The following is a 17,203-nucleotide window of genomic DNA, read 5'->3' on the forward strand; positions in this document are numbered from 1 at the left end:
CCGTTTTCGCTCGGTTCTGCGCACCTTTCTGTAACGCCTACTCTGATTGGCCCGTTGTCATGATTCACGCTCGCCCGTTGGTCGAGCGGGCTAACATACGATGCGCGGACTATCGTTTTTTATGATTTACAGCTTATTACGATGTTCAACAACAAAAACTTCGATTTGATCCGTTATTATTTAATTTCCTTCATTTTTTAACATTGTTAGCTGTTTTAATATGATTCGTAAAATTGTAATCGCTAAAAGTCACGTACGCGTCCTATAGCCCATCGACGCTCTCCCCGCGAATGCGTCGTAGTCGCTTTTTACATTTTTCATTGTGATTAGATTTTATGTTATTAATTTGACTCGTAATCATTTTTCTTACATTCGTGTTATTTTTCTGATGATTTTGATCGTAATTACTTGCTCGGGCGACTTAAAATAACAAATTACGAAAAGAATTAATTTCCAAAAAATATAGCGCGGCGAAGTTCAGAGCGGTGCCGGTTGCCCCGCTTGGGCTCATGCCTACCGGCCTAAGATGGCCGCCACCTGTCAATAACGACGAGCGTGGTCGCCGCGATGTTTTGTCCGCGATCTAAAGATCGCGGAGTTTGGTGTTAAGTAGTCGATGATCGAAATATGGTCATATTGCGATATGTTTAAACGATGTGTGACGTTAAAGTTTTTAAACTTAAATAAAAAAAAAGTTCGCGATGAATCTTGACATACTACAAATAAAAACACTGTTCGGCATATATAGAATATTATGTCAAAAATTGGTCAAGACAACTATCACCGTTTTCGAGAAAACTGGCGACAAAGGAATATCCCCGCACCCACTGATCGCAGTGAAACGCATAACTCCCGTCTTTTTGGCCCTGCGGGCAGTCGGGAGTTAAAAATGGAAGCATGCAAGATGATGCGAAAAAATCGAAAAATTTTTTTCTCCGAGCTCCGACGGAAATCGTTAATACACAAGAAAAAAGAAATTTCACCAAAATTTGAGATTTAAAATGAAAATTTCAGTTTTGACTAGTTTTAGTTTTGAAAATTTAGTGCTGACGTCCCTTTTCTGTATTTTCCTGTTTATTCTTAAAAATTGTGAAGCGAAATTTTTTTTTTCTCTCATAGCAGATAGTGTTGGTTTTCTGCGGAATCACGAATCTTATAAAATTTTGTCATTTAAAAAAATTTAATAGCTGCCTCGCATAATTTATTTCTAAACTTTTTTGGTTCTAAACTGTTTGTTTGCAATAAAACTATTTGGATTTATACTTCTGTACAATTTTGTATAGTAGACTTTTTTCAATCTTGTTAATTCAACTTTCTTTTATATTCGCAAAAATTACGAGACCGATTTTAGAAGTAATAAGAAACATTTGCGATTTTGCATTCATTAGTCTACATTTTTTCCAACAGAGTTCAATCAAAATATTTTACCAATTTTTATAACAATTGATGAACCTAAAAAATTCCCAAATTTTTGCATCTTCTGAAATTTTGGAAAAATTACTTTTTTTTATATACTAACAATTTCTGTTGACGCCTCGAATAAAAATATCGATTTTTTTTGTACACAATATATTTGCACACCTTAACACTTATTGTTAGTGAAGATAAGCAATATATAAATTACAGAAGACAGCGGTAAATCAGAACCATAAGTGGGAAAAAATACACGGTGATAGAAGAATAAAAGATAAATGAAGAGCAAAATTGAGAGCAATATATTTTTACATTTGTAATATATTACATCTAAACATTTCTGAAAATAGTTATTAATCGTAAACATCGCTTTATGGTAACAAAAAATTTTGCGCAATCCCAATTAAGTATTCTTTCAGCGTTCTGTTGTTGAACTGTCGAACCGTATGCGCGATTCGAGCATCAGCTTCCCTTTTTTATAGGGTGATAGAACTCCTTTAAAAAATTCAGCATAATGAGCATCTCTCACTTTCTGAATTTTTTCCAAACATCAATAAATCTCCATATCGATGGATGGTGATCGTCAAGCTTTCCTTGCAAAACGCGATGTGATGTTACCGCGTAATTATTAGTTCGATTTTGACCAGACAAAACTCGATCGTGAACGGACCAAATATCGATTGAAAATCACGATTCCGAACGTCTACTGTTCCGGTTAAATCGACCAATATAATTATCCTAAGAATGATAAAGAGCAACCATGGAGGCAAGCAAGTAGTATTTTTTATTCATAAATATAATACATAATTTTATTCATAAATAACTTTTTTTTCCAATACATATTTTTACGATTAACTGAACGGAGAACTTTACATAAACATACAATGCCATTATAATTTCTAAGATAATCAATATATTTCCCATATAGCATAATTATTAGTTTTAAATAAACGGATACTCAAGTTAAGATGGACGCTTTCTATTCTTCAGAAGATATTTTTTCGTTAATATCTTTTCGTTAATATATTATTTTTCGTTCTCATGTTGTCGCTATCTCCACGTTCTCTGCCTTAGGTACGTGAAGATCTGTTATATTTTCGTCGTAAGCTGCATAGTTTGTTATTAATAGCCATGTTCATTATTTTTTCAGAATAAGTCGTTTTGAACATTCCTCGCACGGTAGCTAAATAATAGAAAAGTAGTTTTGAATGTAAAAATTTCCCGTAATACTATCGCCAACTTCATCAAAAGTTTCACATAGACATATATATTTACATTTTATAGCCTGCACCAATTTTGGTTTCAGTGCGCTGAGATGTTCCGCTGATTTTGAAATTTTACTTGGCCCACCTCTTAGGTTGCACTTTAGAAGCTCTTGCATAGGGAAGACGGCCGTTAGTAGTGACAATCCCGCAGCACTAAAGGACGCTTTGCTTTTCGCAATGTACCACTGGTCTTGCGTTATGATGACGTTACTCCTTGGCGCCCCAATTTCAATCTACGTTTGTTTTGAGTGAATATTTTTTATCATCCATTTTTTTAAAAGATTTTTAAAAATAGAAAAATTTATTTTACAAAATTGGGGATTATTCCACATTAATGAATCTAAAAAATCTCCCGAAAAGTGAAATTCCAATTTATCTAAAAATAATTGCAATTCTGAGGAAATTATCTGACTTTATAAAAAACTGGAATAATTTTTCCACGATGATGAGGGGTCGTAAAATTTTTCAATCATTATTAGATACAAGTGAGCAATAAGTTTGACATTACTCTACAAATAGAAATACGGCGTAATATGCACGTTCAATCACTGATGATGAAGAAATAACATAATGAATAATTTGGTGAAATTTTTTCCGTACTTCATTACAAGACATTGGTCGAGCATAGTCACATTCTTCAATGTTTGGAATAGGCCTTCTATTAGTTCTTGGATCAACGCCTGCACGATTTTCTAACGTATCCAACCTTTGTAACATATTATTTATTTGTCTGCTTCGCTTTTTCTCAATTTCATCAAGATCTTTGTGACCATTTTTGATAACTGTAAAGTTATGAGATTAGTTTTAATGACTGTTATATAATCAACTGTTGCGTATATAGATTTTATCTATTTATCAACTTTACTGAATTGAGATATTCTCTATGATATGCAATGAAATTTCGACTGACTGTAGCTACCTTGCATCAAATCTTCAAGGGTTAACTCTGGGTGGGTTCGATCCCGTTCGTTAATCCTTCTTCCATTTGCTAACTACAAATGTGGGGTAATAGATCCGTCAGAATGAAAACTCTGGTCGTTTTGTATCTCAGTGTCACTATCTAATGTCTGCAGAAAGAGAATAAGGAATATAATGATTATCTCAATTCAGATTGAAATTCGTGCAGTTAGCATCACCGTGCGTCTCTATGCATAAAATTGTCAATCTAATAAGTAAAGATATGTATCAATGCGGAAATTTACGTTTGCTGGCGGTTTCGATAATGCTGTACCCATGAGCGTTGAATTTTCATAACTATCCGAACGCCTTGCGGTCTTTTTATGTATAAATTCATCGCGCGATATCGAATTTTCTGCTTGAATTGAACAAAGTTCATTGGACACAGAATGCTTGTGTATTTTTCGTCTCTTCTCATCGTAGCGTTCTTTAGATCCAGAGTGGTCTTTCGATCTAGAACGTTCGTCTCGTATAACCTTCTGGGGGGATATTTTACTGGACAGCTCTTTCATAGTTTTTTCTAATTTCGAACGACGGCCTATTGATTGAACACACGAATATTGAAGCGAAAAAATGTTAGGTTATTTTTTTTTATGTGGTATCGTTTCCAACTTAAAAAACTAGTGTGTTCGATGGTATTTTAAATTCATACTTGATACACAAATGACTATTCCATCATAGCAATTCCAGCCCTCACGAGGTTTATGCTTTTTATCATGCCACTCGATAACGTAAGACTCGTCGGGATCATGATTTTCGGGGTCAAAATTATCCGGATCGAAATATTTTATCCATTCGACCGGAACATCTGGTGTATAAGTGTTCTCATCTTCTTTACCAACCCATTTTATCAATGCGTAGAGCTGATGTTTTTGTGGCATAATGCAGTTTAATACGTCAATGAGGTAAACTGATTATTTGTGTTGAAAAAAATTCAAATATTAATGCTGTCAAAATGTCCCCTTTTCGATGTTATTTGACGTCAGGCATTTACTTCAACTATTTCGTGAATTTTATTCAAAACAAAATATATCGGATCTATCAGTAGAAGCCGCTTGAAAATATGTGAAATGTAAGCAGTAAGAAAAATTCTCACGTCTCATAAACTCTAGTGAAATATTTCAAACTTAATACGAAATAAATCAAAATGAGGACGAGTTATAGGTTGTATAATTTGAAAAATCACGCAGCATCATCGATTCCTTTGAGAACACGCCGTTATTGGAGAAAAAAAAACAGGACTAATAGGTACACATTCAAATTTGTACTAAGTCGTTGGTTCCGATTTGACATTCAAATCGAACCCTTTTGAACCCAACCTCTTTCGATTTGGCTAAAATATCATAATTTTGTTTTACCTCACTGAAGACGTTTCTGACAATTTCTTCAAATTTTTTTATCGAACCTAAGAGTTCAAGTTTTGATTTTTTCTAAGAATTTGTTCTTTTACTAGACTGAAGAATGGTGTCAACGAAATTTATACCGAATGTAATGAGAAATATCTAACTTATCCTTGCGTCGAAAATTCTCGGGATAACGAGGTGGACGGAATTATTCTGAATGCTGACCAAATATATTCAGGACGAAAAAATACCGAGAAAATGCTAGAGATAGAAGAACCAATGGAATTCCTATTTCATAATGATCAAAACGACATACTTTTATGTCAACAAATTCAATCGTATCCCGTTGAATCAGACCAGAAACTTGACTCCGATAAACCGATTGCAATCGACAGTGACGATTCAAAAAACAAATACTCGAATGAAGTTTTGATCAAAGCATTAATTATTTCGGCAATGAAATTACAATACAATATAACGTATACGCTTCAAGAAACGATTTTGCGATCTATCGACGCTTTCAATGACTCATTCAATAGTATCTCTAAATATCACTTAAAAAAAATACAGGACTTATATTCGATTCCTCAATCAATACATCATCTATGCAAAAAATGTCACCGGTACCTAGGAATGAGTAACGACAACCTTCGACACGATTCAAAATTACATTGCTCGTATTGTGACTGCGATATAGACGTGAAATCAAATTTAGAAGAACCGGGATCTACTTTCATATACATTTCACTCACTGAACAATTGAAATTTTTTTGTGAAACTGAAGGCGATAAATTAATAAATATTTCAGATAGAGAAAAACGTTATTCAATCGATGACATATTTGACGGAAAATTATATAAAAAAGGAGTGCACGACTATATGATTAGCATAAATTTTAGTATTGATGGTACTTCTGTTTTCGAAAGTTCAAATTTTTCTATATATCCAGTATTATGTACTTTAAACGAGCTCTCTCCCGAGGACAGACGAAAAAATGTTATGCTTGTCAGCTTATGGTTCGGTAGAGGGAAACCTCGAATTCGAGATTATTTGGAACCCTTCGTTGCTGAATGTCGAACATTACATCAACGAGGGTTTGATTATAAGAAAGATGGAACGTTATGTACCAAAAGATGTAGAGTATTACTAGGGATTGCAGACTCAATCGACAGACCTCGATTAAGGTGTTCAACACAATTCAATGGGAAATACGGCTGTGGTTTGTGCTTGCATCCTGGAGAAGTAGTTAAGAAAAAAAACGGTCAAGTGAGAGTTTATCCGATGTACCCCAATCACAATCCTTTCGGTGAAGGTCTTAGAAATTACTCAGATACCTTAAAATTTGCGGAAAAAAAACAAAAAGGACTGAAGTCTAAATCAATATTATGTGACATTCCACAGTTCGATATTATCAATAACTTAGACGTTGATTGGATGCATTGCGTCGGTCTCGGCCTTTGTCGGCAATTTTGCAACTTATGGTTTTCATCATCGAATCACAATGAGCCTTATTATCATGGCCACGTGATGAAAACTGTTGATGAAATGTTGCTTTCGTTCAAACCATCGCTCGAAATTTCTAGAACTCCGCGAGCTATGACTGATCGCGATAATTGGAAAGCTCATGAATTCGTGATTTGGCTATTATTTTATAGTCTACCGACGATGAAAGTCACGTTTGCCAAAAAATACGTCGATCACTGGAGTTTAATAGTTGACGCGATCGATCTTTTACTAAAAACATCAATAATGAAGTCCGAGGTTTATTATGCTGAAAAATGTATAATTCAGTTTATAGAAGAAACAGAAACTCGCTCATTTACCAATAAGCGTATTACACTGGGGCCCTTTGTGGACTCACAGCGCCTTTTTATTTGAAGATTATAATCAAATCTTAAAACATTACGTCAAAAGTCCAAACGGCGTAGCTTTACAAATTTGTGATACGTTTCGCACGAGATCAGCAGTTGTTCGACTTGAACGCGATTTGTTTGTGAAAATGGATTTAAAGCAAAAAAAATTACTCAATCTTCTACTATACAGGAATGTTGTCACAAAAAGTAACTTCAGTGGTGAAGGTTTTACGCTGAGTGAACGCGTTAGCGTCAATAATATTCCACGACAATATGTTTTGGCATTGTCTTCATTCATAAGTTCAAAACAAGTAGACAGAGTCCAATTTTTCAGGAAAGCACTGGTTAAAAATGAAATGATTCACTCTCGGATTTATAAACGCGTAAAAAAAAGGAATAGTTATACCGTTTCCTTACACAGTGGTGATGTTTTTGAAATAGAAATATTTTCGGCTATTGTTGACAACAATATTATTCGTGCTTACGCTATAGGTAAGCATTTGGAAATTTGTAAGAAACCATTAATTCATAACCGCCGGTTGGATCACCTCAAACTTCTCAAGAGAAATTCTGAACAAAGTTTAAAATCAGTGAAATTGACTAAGGTTAACGAAAAAATATCTCTCCTGGAGAATAGAAAGTTATCACGTATGGTAGGCTGCGTCCATCCGAACCATTATGAGTTACTGATTTGAGTATGAGTTTAGTTCAAACTAATAATTATGCTATATGGAAAATATATTGATTATCTTAGAAATTATAATGGCATTGTATGTTTATGTAAAGTTCTCCGTTCAGTTAATCGTAAAAATATGTATTGGAAAAAAAAGTTATTTATGAATAAAATTATATTTTGCTCCAAGTGTATCCAAGATGTTATGTTTTTTCATTATTGGCTAAGCTTGAAAATTTGTGGACATTTCTTTTCAATGTTGTGATTTGTATAAAAATTAACATGCGACCATAAACTGTATGTAAATATCAAAAACATATATTATTTATACATTGATCATATATATTTGATATATAATCAATATAAGTTCAATAGAATAAAAATGCAATTTCAATACAAAAAAAATATATTTTTCGTATAAAAAAAACGTATTTTCGATGGATTATTATAGTCATTTTCATGTAAAAAATATTCATTCAGAATGAAAACAAAATGTATTTCAAATTTATCAAAAATATATATTTAGTATAAAAAAAATCTATCAGTGATAGCAACGGAATATATTCAAAAAACATAATTAATATACTGAAATCGGCAAAATCATCGATAAAATAAATACATGATTCATATATTCGTATGTATGAAAGTTAAAAAAAAATATATTTTTATATATGCAGAATACATTTTTCATACAATTCTACATATATTTTTAATATAAATCCTTTCCATGGGGGGACCTAAAGTTTTTTTCGCGAATCAGTTCATTCTCTCTCTGAGCTAAAATCTCTACTCCTACTATTCTGGCTTTCCTTGCTATCCTGCTCATTCCTACACTCTTTTCTGCTCAAACTAGTTGTCTCGGACATAAAATCGCTTTCTTTGCTACCATCTCGGTCCTCTTTGCGATTTTTTTCTCTCCTATTTTCTTTTTTTCTCAAATCAGGTATTTATCTTTCTAAACTACAATCTGTACTCCCGATATTCTCCTGATTTCCCTTGCTATCCTACTCTTTTCTCATATCTTTTTTTTTCAAAACAGCTCTCTCCGACCTAAAAATTCATCTGAGACACTTTATAATACTATATTCCCTATAATCTTTGTCTTCCTTTCTATTTTTGTCACTGCTTATAATGGTTTCCATTATACTATCCGTTGTTTCTTTGTCTCTCTCTCTCTCTCTTTACTGTAATTTCTCTTTCTGTAGTTTTCTTTTTCCCTTATGTCCACCACTTCTTCCTGAATCATAACATCACTTTCCCGGCTCGTTGCTCGCTCTCTATCCAGTCGCATACTCACAATATTTTCCATTTCACTCGTAATGGAAACAGGCTCAATGCACGTTTCTTCAAACAAATCCGGTGGTGCATTTTTTTCGATTCTAGAAGAAAAAAAAGGTATACAAAAATAATTTTTCATGATAAACGGTTTTTCGAAATCTTTTTTCGAATCCCATGTTGTTCAGAATCAATTTCTTCTATTTTACGGTGCTCTGATATTGTTCCAGATTTCTGGAGGTTTGTTTCCTTCTTTTCGTTTATTTTGTTTCATTGTGTTTATTATAGTTGTAATGCACGAATTGAAATCTTTTTGAGTCAATTTGAGAGACTTTGGGGCATGCTTATTAACGTAAACTGAAAAATTAATAGTGTACTTGAATTTATATTTTGTCTTACACAAAGATACAAGAAAAAATTCAAATTTTCATGTGTTTAATTACTTTTAGTGCTCTCTTACAAATCGGCGGAAATTTTTTCGGTTGCTCCTTTACCGGTTCTCGTCATATTTTGTAGTTTCGTAGCGGGAATATAGGCTTTGATGATTCGGCGCACTAGTTCTCTCGGGTCTTTCCAAAACGTTTTCGTGGTGAATTCCAGTTGTCGTGCATTCAAGTACACGGTCGATCCAGGTAGTAAGGGAACCTACGAAGAATTAATATCAGTTATGTAGATTCTTGTAAAAAAATGTGGAAATGTTTAAAATTTTATTAGCCGGGAGAAATACTTTCATAATGTATTTTGAAGAACAGAATCCTAATCCACAGTCTATTTGTTTCGTGCATCTTTAGAATTTTAACTGAGTTGCAGAAAAAAACAACAAAAATGGGTGAAACTTGCAAAAAATAACTACAATTTTGCGCAATGTTTATCCATTTTTAATGGCTTGTTGCAGTTTTCTCGAAATTTGAAGGCTAGACCCAAATAAACTTCAGATTCGTATTCTGCGCATAGTAATCCATAAAATCAGATGGGTCTAGTCAAAGGCACAGTCGACTTTTTATTGAGTGACGGTATAATTTTTTACGAGTACCTTAAATTCAGAATTGTCTTTGTTTTTGTAATCCAGAGAAACTTCACCAGCATCGTCGAGTTCGGTTTTCTTCAAAGCATCTATAAGGTCTAGTAGTACAGATATTACTTGTTGCTCTAGGCCTAGAAAAGAAAAATTACTTCAAACGAACTTATTCTCCCACCTTTATCTTGTCCTTTCCGCTCTCATCCTTTTATTCTCTCGAAATCGCTCATTCGTTTTCGTTCGTCATACTTTCGTCTGTTTCTACTTTCTCATTTTGTATTTTAATTTTTTTTTGTATTTTCATTCTCTCGCTTTCTATCACCCCCCCCCCCCCCTCTTTTCCCTCTGAACCCCTTGTTTTTTGACCCTCCGTCCCATCGTTCTCTCGCTCCGGTTTCCTTTCTCCCGATCATTCGTCTTTTGTCTGCTTAACCTTCGAAGGACGGGGATTTTTACGTTGAAATCAACCTTTTTTTCACAATATTGTGCATAATATCGATGAATTTTTCAAGTGTAGTGCTTGACCAAACTAATCCAAACTAATGATCGATATTTCGACCAGATCCGTCCTATAAAGGTTAACTTCGTTTCCTATCCCGTCATTCTCTCGGAATCACTCATTCGTTCTCGTTCAACATCCTATCTTCTTTTCCTTCATTCGCCCTTTTCTACTTCCTTATTACGTATTTTAATTTTTTCATGTTTTCGTTCTCACGCTTTCGTTATTCGTTCATTCGTCTTTCGTCCACTTAACCTTCGTTCCCTCGTCCCTTGTTCCCATACCCGTCATTCTCTCGCAATCTTTAGTCCTTTCTTCCTCTTTTATATTATTAGATTTTCTACTCATATACCTCTCGGTTTTTACAACTCTCCCCCCCTTGCCCCTATTCCACTTTTCCCCTCCTATTACTGACTTACCACTGTATCGCATTCGCTGAGGGCGAAAGGAAACTGCAGAAAACCTTGCCGATATAACTGGTACTTGGTTGATCCCCTCGGGTGGCAGTGCGAGCATGCTCAAACGCTTCCACCAGAGGTGCTCAAACATGCACCTCCTCTACTGTGGTACTTTGCGCCAGCCAGTATACGGCTAGAGGGCTATCCATTCGCATGATGAGAACCGTCCACGGGAGGCCTCCGAAGCAGTACACCGACCGCACACATATCGCAGAGAGGTGTTAGGCCATGGATTTATGAAAATGGAGTCCGAACCACCCGGGATCACAGCAGAAAACACTTGCAAATATTTTTCAATTTTCCGCTCTCCTTCATCCTTTCATATGCTCATCTTATAATTATTTTTAACACTAATTCCATTTAGCTTTTGTCCCTTATCTCTAGAGAATCTGGACATGAAATGCCATTTCCCGAATGGGTTTTCCCTCCACCCTCGATATTTTTAAAAATTTCTCTATCTAGTCGAAATTTTGCATCTTGCTTTTGCGCAGCCGTCACAGCGTCTTCCGTTTCGAGCAGTCTTTTCTTGGAATCCCTCATTTTTTTGGGCGTTACGAGCCCGAATTCGTCGAATAAATCGAGTGACTCCAAATATTTTTTATTGTCTGAGGTGTATTTAAAAAAATTGAATTATTGTTTATATCGGAAAAAAATGAAATATTTTTCTTATCGTTTTTTCGAAGGGTCTTGACTGGGTAACTTTTATTACCCCACAATCCAACCAAAGTCCCGTCCGATTTTTCTTCAATATTCGATGTATTCAACACATTTAATGTATTTTTTGTACACGTCGTCCAAAGGACAAGCGAGAACATTCCTTACGTTCTCTGTGACACGTACGTCACTTTTCGACAAAACTGTGTTAAGTCGAATGGTCAATGAACATCGGTCCATGGCACACACCGTAATCGCTTGTCATTTTATTATCAAATAACTTTAAACAGCTGCTCAATTCACTTATTTCACGAGACAATTTTCATTCGTGCGATTTAATGGTTCGATATTTACGCGTTCTCGATTACGCGAAAGCTTCAAGCTTTAGATACTTTAGCTTTAAAATGCCGTTCGCAAAATTTCGATATCTCTTTTTTAGATTAAACCATTTAAATTTTGGTGCGTCAAGAAATTTCAACAAGCGTCCCCAAACTTTTGGCCGGTAGTGTACGTCTCCGTTACAAGTAAAAGATTCTGAATGTTCCAAGTGCAACGAATCTTCTGAAAAAGGTAGCTACTTCCTAAAACCAAATCTTATTGGGCAAATTCAAAAATTACTAGTCCAACCTAATTTTTATGGAAATTTGATTTACACTAGAACCTTTAAAAGCGGAAGAGCTACAGGACCGCGTCCACATCGCGCTTATAAATATAGTATACTGCGCTAATTGCCCCAAAGTGCGTACTGCGCAGGAGGCATTTCTGGTAATAGTGCCGTATTCGGTATGTGTCGTTCAGTGGGACCCCAAACTTACCTCGTTCTAAATATTTTCAAACAAATGGTCACACACTTTGCAAAACACTGACGTTGTGGCAGAGCCGCAACGCGCCGCGTCGTGGTGGAATCCACCACACCGCTCACTCACTTTTGAAGCGTCCATAAACCGCTATATTTTTCTTATATTTTTAAGTATTCGCGAACTATATAATTTTCTTATGTAATTTCACCTGTTCATTTTTCTGTATCGCCATAGTTATTAGCCATAAGTTCTTCGGCCGTTTTGGCACTCGCTCGCAATCGTCGACATGTGAAATTCACCGGACTACAATCCCCCTTTCCCCCTGAACGAGAGCCCCCGTCAAGTCCCGTCCCAAGTAGTTCCCTCCCACTTATAAAAAGTCCCTTCCCTAATTCCCACGAGGCTAAAACATCGCATAAAGGCTAAACATCGAATAAAGGCGAACCGAGTCATGGAACTTCTTCTCGAGAAGGAATTGTCTCCAATTCGAGAAAATCATCGCAGGAGTTCCCTGGCGTTGGGGTTCCGGGCTATAGCAAAGTTAACTCCGGCCGGTACGCATCAGCCCCGCTGTTATCACGAATTAGTCAACCGAAAATTCGCGCGCAAGGCCGAACTTCGCCCAGGCGGCGCCATCGATCGAGTCGGCTGATAACAGCGCCGCGCCGTCAAGCCATCAATCGCCAATCGATAGCCCTCGTCGTTAGCCCTTCCTCACCCTCTCTCGTCACCGAGTCGCTACTCCTGCGCGAGATAAAGGAGTCCGATTGGATGATCATCGGCGCGCGCAAGGATCTATAATTGATAATTTATGTGCAACGAGGAAGAACGACGAGCAAGCACCGAGATCGAACACTTCCATCACGACCCCAGCCTGCGTGCCACGGCCCAGTTCCCCTACTTTTAATTTTACTAGTAGTTTTTTTGTTCTTCCCCTATTTTCCGAATTTCAACGACCACCGGCTTGATCTTGCAGACCATCCAGGCAATTTTGAGCCCGAAAAATCGTACACCGTGTTATCTCAACGCCAAGTAAGTCGTTTTTACACTCCAAACTCCGCGACGAAAACACGTGGTCGTTCCGCCATTTTCGAAAATTGATGAGTATGAAAAGATCTATTCTGACTTCAATTCAAACCAACCTCAAATTTTACAATTGAGTCCAAGGATACGAATTTTAATCAATATAAAAAAATTACGGTGGAAAAATCTCGTAAAACGATAATAAAAAAAAATCAATCGAAAAAAATTGTTGGGTGAGTTCAAAATATCTTTGGATATGTGTATATCGTCAAAAAAAAGTTTATTAATTTTTTATAAAACGAAGAATTTCTATCAATTTTTCCCGAAAAAGAACCCTTCAGTGCCAAATAATTATAGGTTGCATAACACTGCAACATATCCTTAACCTCTAGAGAACCGGAAAGCCGATATATCGGCTCACCCTGAGATATAAACTTTGTATATAGTTGATACGTGATACCAGACACTAATTTGAGCACTTTTCAAGGGCGATTTCAACTATTAAATGCCGGTCCTCTAGAGGTTAAATACCAAAAACAGATAAAATTTTTATTAAATGTTCACGCTCAACATAATAAAATAAATTTGAAACATTAAAGAATGAATCTTCATTCTAAGGATCTGCAAATAAAAACAGTGAACCGACATTGGACTTCATGATATATTTCTAAAAGAAAATGTTCTATCTCGATATTCAATAATGATGTCGCAAATGAAAGCTATGAACACAATTATTAGTATTATAAACATGGAAATTTTACCTCATCAGTCAATACACTCGTGTGCAAACGAGCTTTACATCCATCCGACTTACAGCAACATCTCCAGAATTTTTTCTGCCCAAAGGCACTAATCCTATCAAAGATAAAAGAATGACCAGCATGGCTATATTTGGGGCAATCTCGTTTGGATAATACATTGATTTCCATGATGAAAAAATAGACCACTTTTAGGAAAAAAAGGTAAACTGGTGATTCGGGAACAAACATTGTAACACTATTCGTGTTATTGCGAGACGACTTTGCATACAGTCTTTCTGAATCGTATAAAGGTCAATTGACGTAAAATGTTTTTAAAAAACAGTATCCGCGTTTCTCCCATTCGAAAAAGGCTTATAAAAATGTAATGTTTTCTTTTTCCAATACATATGACTTCAAAAAATAAACCAAAATGTTTGATCGGAATGTTTATTTTTATCGTACATTTGAAAAAAAAATCGTTATTGTTTTTAACAACGTAAAAAAATTAAAATTTGATTACTTTGATGTTTCTAGCACCGAAACGTCCTTATGCCAAAACTTTCTGCCGCCGAAATGGCCATGCCAGAGCGGTCGCGCCGTAACTGCCGCGCCCAATCGTCCTGCTTCGCTCAAGTAGTCTGGGTAATTTGCGCTCATAAATCTGTATTGCGAATTGATCCATTTATGAGCCAACTATGAACTACTTGAAGTGCTCAAAATTGAGTTAAAATTTCGATACAAAACAATGGGATAAAAATTGCTTTACATAAGCGTCTGAAGAGGTTATATTCGCTTGTATAAACACTTGATGGCTCAAAATTTCAAATGAATCTTTCATTGATTTTAGATTTTAGCTAATTCTGTTTGTTTTACCAAACCAGGTGAAAGAAAACTATGTAACCAACTTCTTTATTTCATTATTTTATGGTTGATTCCGTTTTTATTTAATTTTACGCCGAATAACTGTCCACGGGAAATAAAAAGACTGGGCAAATATTCGCGAACTTGGTCACACTGTCTCTCATACAACCGGGTAATCTACATCATCTTACAACAATGAAACGAGCCCGTTATCCAACTCACGGTGCTACTCGCCGAAAGGAAGAATTCCAGTAAGACTTACAATTATCAGAATCATCTTGATATTTCAGAATTAAAATCTCGATAAGAAATCGAGCACGCTTTGGCTCCTCCGTACTCGTCGAACATATGTTCGACGACGACCTGGTCACCTTATCATTCTCATTCCCGTGCATTAGCAGGGATTGCATTAATTCGTGGGCTTCGAAGTGATCACATATTTTACCATCATAGACCAATAAATACAATTGACAACTTTTACATTATTCCCTGGGCAAGTTATTATTGGGAGACATTCCCTGCTCCTCTTATATCCAGCCTTGGAGTACGTATACAAAACAGGTATATGACGTAGATTTACATCGGACCGGTGGGGGTTTTTTTCCGGGTCGATAGAGAAATAAACTTAATGGAGATGAAGGATGATCAAGGGATTGAAGCAAGTGAAGAAAGTTGTGGTAAAAAATAGTGTTCGGAGGGAGAAATCGAGAGAAGAAAAGGACTAAGAATGCGCTGGTGAAAGCCGAAGCTTCTTGATGCTCTTACCTGTTATGAGCTGATGCTACGCTCAGTAAAGAGATCGAAAAGAAAGGTTGGAGAAGGGGTGGTGGCGCCTGATATAGGAAGAGTAAGTGGGTGAGAGACAGAGAGAGAAAGAGAAAGAGTACGTGGCACGTAGTACACAAGGGATGAAACATGAATCGCAGGGTACGTGTTGAGGGTTGGCGGGAGATGAGAAACGAATAAGAACGAAGCATCTAACGATGTAGCAATGGTAGCGGATCGTAAATACTCTCTCTTACGGTTCTTACACTCCCAGTTTCTATATACAATCGTGAAAGCAGCACCGAATAAAATTGAGACTGCGTTACACACATATATATTGCGCATGTACAAAAAACATATGTATGTACTTTTTATTCAGTAGTATGCTACCGCGGTTGAGATGAAAAGTGTATGAATAAGCTGTGAGAGAAAAAATCGATGGACCTGCCAAGCCGAGCGCCGAGCTACGTGTATACAGCTCTCTTCGTTGGCTCTCGCTCCGGATCCCTCCTTTCTTCTACGTATCTTCTAAAGATTGCGTCTTCGGGGACCTCGACACTCGAATACACTGAGAAAAAAAGTCATTGGAACAACGAAATGTCGCATTACGGGGTGCCAATAAATATATGATCATCACAAGGTTAAACATGATTAAACGAATAAAATAGTTTTAAATCAAACTGTAGATTAATTCTCTGCAAAAACATTGCAATTACATGAAGAAAACTCTTCCAATAACATCAATTGCTATTGAATCAACCATTTTTTTTTTCAGTGTAGTTCAGCTTTCTCGCGGCCTTTTTTTCCTTCTACCCCATCCTTTTTCTCTACCCTCAGCCTCCCCCCTCTTCTCCATTACTTAAAATATGGAATTGAAGATGGAAATTTTTCATTAGATTGATTGGTATCGAACACTCGTCATAATTGGGAACTATGAGACTTTTACGATTTGATGACTTTTTATAAATTCACATTATTATTATCATTGTTATTATTATTGCATAGTTACAATGTAAATTGCAAAAACCAAATCATTATAATGGCGTACAAATATTTAAACTGGATGTGCAACCAATTAGATTACTAATGATTCAATAGATTGAGAGAATTTGTAACGACCACTAACGTCGCGCGGTTAACTATTTTTACCGATCGGAGTTGTAAATTCCGACCTCACTCGTACGGTGACGCGACTTCAGTGATACGTTCGTAAGTGAACTTAATCGCCTACGAACTCGGGTAGGAAATGAGTCTTGAACTCAACAGATTGTGGAGATAACAAAAGTTTGTGTTTATTATGAATTACAAAGGTGAATCTACTTGCGATGTCGTGTATGGGAGACGACCTTCGCGTTTGGAGGTTTGATGTAGACTACTTTTTGAGAGCTCACTGACAAATCTTCAAGTCGCATCCCTTTCCTGTTTGTTAGCTGCAAAACGATGTGGTTGGTCAATTTGAGAGCTGTGTGCAGAAGACGGAGACCCGTTTTGACCAATCCAGCAAAAGTTAGATGTAAACTAGAAACAAGAAGGATAGTAAAGGAAAAAACTCGAAGGGTTTTCCGCGAGCTCAAGACATTTTTTTGGATAAACCGGGTAATTACAA

The sequence above is a fragment of the Venturia canescens genome, chromosome 8, assembly GCF_019457755.1.
Source record: "Venturia canescens isolate UGA chromosome 8, ASM1945775v1, whole genome shotgun sequence".
Classification (NCBI taxonomy): Eukaryota; Metazoa; Arthropoda; class Insecta; order Hymenoptera; family Ichneumonidae; genus Venturia; species Venturia canescens.